Source organism: Arachis stenosperma, chromosome 6 (assembly GCF_014773155.1).
Source record: "Arachis stenosperma cultivar V10309 chromosome 6, arast.V10309.gnm1.PFL2, whole genome shotgun sequence".
Lineage (NCBI taxonomy): Eukaryota > Viridiplantae > Streptophyta > Magnoliopsida > Fabales > Fabaceae > Arachis > Arachis stenosperma.
The window spans coordinates 95,989,029-95,992,500 of record NC_080382.1 but is presented as its reverse complement, the minus strand read 5'-3'; the positions used below and the strand labels follow the sequence as shown (position 1 = coordinate 95,992,500).

Below are 3,472 nucleotides of genomic sequence, written 5' to 3'. Positions count from 1 at the left end.
AGGAGCAAAGACAAAGGCATTCTTGTTGAGGCTGATCCTGAACCTGAAAGGACCTTGAAGAGAAAGCTAAGAGAAGCTAAAGCACAACTCTCTTTAAAGGACCTGACCGAATTCTTCAAAGAAGAAGAACACATGGCAGCCGAAAACAACAACAATGCCAACAATGTAAGGAAGGTGCTGGGTGACTTTACTGCACCTACTCCTGATTTCTATGGGAGAAGCATCTCTATCCCTGCCATTGGAGCAAACAACTTTGAGCTTAAGCCTCAATTAGTTTCTCTAATGCAACAGAATTGCAAGTTCCATGGACTTCCAATGGAAGATCCTCATCAGTTCCTAGCTGAATTCTTGCAAATCTGTGACACAGTCAAGACTAATGGGGTTAACCCTGAGGTCTACAGACTGATGCTATTCCCTTTTGCTGTAAGAGACAGAGCTAGAATATGGTTGGATTCTCAACCTAAAGAAAGCCTGGACTCTTGGGAAAAGCTAGTCAATGCCTTCTTGGCAAAGTTCTTTCCACCTCAAAAATTGAGCAAGCTTAGAGTGGAAGTCCAAACCTTCAGACAGAAGGATGAAGAATCCCTCTATGAAGCTTGGGAAAGATACAAACAATTAATCAGAAAATGTCCCTCAGACATGCTTTCTAAATGGAGCATCATAGGTATTTTCTATGATGGTCTCTCTGAACTATCCAAGATGTCTTTGGATAGCTCTGCTGGAGGATCTCTTCATCTGAAGAAGACGCCTACAGAGGCTCAAGAACTAATTGAAATGGTTGCAAATAACCAATTCATGTACACTTCTGAAAGGAATCCTGTGAACAATGGGACAAATCAGAAGAAAGGAATTCTTGAGATTGATGCTCTGAATGCCATACTGGCTCAGAACAAGATATTGACTCAACAAGTCAATTTGATTTCTCAAAGTCTGTCTGGAATGCAAAACGCACCTGGCAGTACTAAGGAAGCTTCATCTGAGGAAGAAGCTTATGATCCTGAGAACCCTTCAATGGAAGAGGTGAATTACCTAGGAGAGCCCTATGGAAACACCTACAATTCTTCATGGAGAAATCACCCAAATTTCTCATGGAAGAATCAAGAGAGACCTCAACAAGGTTTCAATAACAACAATAATGGAAGAAACAGGTTTAGCAATGGCAAGCCTTTTCCATCATCTTCTCAGCAACAGACAGAGAGTTCTAAGCAGAATACCTCTGACTTGGCAACAATGGTCTCTGATCTAATCAAAACCACTCAAAGTTTCATGAATGAAACAAGGTCCTCCATCAGAAATTTGGAAGGACAAGTGGGTCAGCTGAGCAAGAAAATTACCGAACTCCCTCCTAGTACTCTCCCAAGCAACACAGAAGAAAATCCAAAAGGAGAGTGCAAAGCCATAAACATGGCCGAATATGGAGAGGAAAGAGAGGAGGTGGACGCCACTGAGGAAGACCCCAATGGGCGTGCACCAATCTCCTCTGAGTTCCCCAATGAGGAACCATGGGAATCTGAGGCTCAAAATGAGACCATAGAGATTCCATTGGACTTACTTCTGCCTTTCATGAGCTCTGATGAGTATTCTTCCTCTGAAGAGGATGAGTATGTCACTGAAGAGCAAGTTGCTAAATACCTTGGAGCAATCATGAAGCTAAATGACAAGTTATTTGGAAATGAGACTTGGGAAGATGAACTTCCCTTGCTCACCAAAGAACTGGACGACTTGTCTAGGCAGAAACTACCTCAAAAGAGGCAAGATCCTGGGAAGTTTCTATACCTTGCACCATAGGCACCATAACCTTCAAGAAGGCCTTGTGTGACTTAGGGTCAAGTGTAAACCTCATGCCCCTCTCTGTAATGGAGAAATTAGGGATCCTTGAGGTGCAAGCTGCAAAAATCTCACTAGAGATGGTAGACAACTCAAGAAAACAAGCCTATGGACTTGTGGAGGATGTTCTGGTAAAAGTTGAAGACCATTACATCCCTACTGATTTCGTAGTCCTAGAGACTGGGGAGTGCATGGATGAATCCATCATCCTTGGCAGACCCTTCCTAGCCACAGCAAAGGCTGTGATTGATGTTGATAGAGGAGAGTTGATCATTCAAGTGAATGAAGAATCCTTGGTGTTTCAGGCCCAAGGACATCCCTCTATCATCATGGAGAGAAAGCATGAAGAGCTTCTCTCAAAACAGAGCCAAGCAGAGCCCCCACAATCAAACTCTAAGTTTGGTGTTGGGAGGCCACAACCAAACTCTAAGTTTGGTGTTGAACCCCCACATTCAAACTCTAAGTTTGGTGTTGGGAGGTTCCAACACGGTTCTGAGTATTTCTGAGGCTCCAGGAGAGTCCTCTGTCAAGCTAATGACATTAAAGAAGCGCTTGTTGGGAGGTAACCCAATGTTTTATAGTTAACTATTCTCTTTTGTTATTTTATCTTTTCTGTAGGTTGATGATCATAAGAAGTCACACAAAAACAATGAAAAAAGCAAAAACAGAATGAAAAACAGGAAGAAAAACAGCACACCCTGGAGGAGAAGAAGCTGGCGTTCAAACGCCAGTAATGCTAGCTGTTGGGCGTTTAACGCCCAGTCTGGCACCATTCTGGGCGTTTAACGCCAGAAAGGGGCACCAGACTGGCGTTAAACGCTAGTAAAGGGCAACAACCTGGCGTTAAACGCTAGGAATGGGCACCAGCCTGGCGTTTAACGCCAGAAATGGCTCAAAACGTGGATTTTGATGCCACTTGGTGCAGGGATGACTTTTCCTTGACACCACAGGATCTGTGGACCCCACAGGATCCCACCATCACTCTCTCTCTTCTTCCCCCATTCACCAAGCACCTTAAAACCTCTTCCCCAAAAACCCTTCACCTATCAAATCCCATCTTTCTCTTCACCACTCACATCCATCCTTCATAAATCCCCACCAACCTCACCCTTCAAATTCAAACCACTTTCCCTCCCAAACCCACCCATAATGGCCGAACCATTACCCCCTCTCTCCTATATATACCCTTCTTCAACCCTTCATTTTCACACAACCTAAAAACCCCTTCTTTCCCTTCTTGGCCGAACACACCACTTTCTCCCTCTTCCTCATCTCTTCTTCTTCTACTCTCTTCTTTCTTCTTTTGCTCGAGGACGAGCAAACATTTTAAGTTTGGTGTGGTAAAAGCGTTGCTTTTTCATTTTTCCATAACCATTATGGCATCCAAGGCCGGAGAAACCTCTAGAAAGAGGAAAGGGAAGGCAAAAGCTTCCACCTCCGAGTCATGGGAGATGGATAGATTCCTCTCAAGGGTGCATCAAGACCACTTCTATGAAGTTGTGGCCTTGAAGAAGGTGATCCCCGAGGTCCCCTTTTCACTCAAAAAGGGTGAATATCCGGAGATCCGCCATGAGATCCGAAGAAGAGGTTGGGAAGTACTCACCAACCCATTCAACAAGTCGGAATCTTGATGGTTCAAGAGTTC

The 3,472-nt window shown here is 44.1% G+C and overlaps 1 non-coding gene across 1 annotated transcript; it reads right to left on the bottom strand.

Annotated features, from left to right (window-relative positions):
* Positions 1-537: 537 nt before the first annotated feature.
* LOC130938077 (small nucleolar RNA R71) lies at positions 538-645 on the bottom strand. Its single transcript, XR_009069258.1, has one exon. It is a non-coding gene; the product is annotated as a small nucleolar RNA R71 (small nucleolar RNA).
* Between the last annotated feature and the right edge of the window lie 2,827 nt (positions 646-3,472).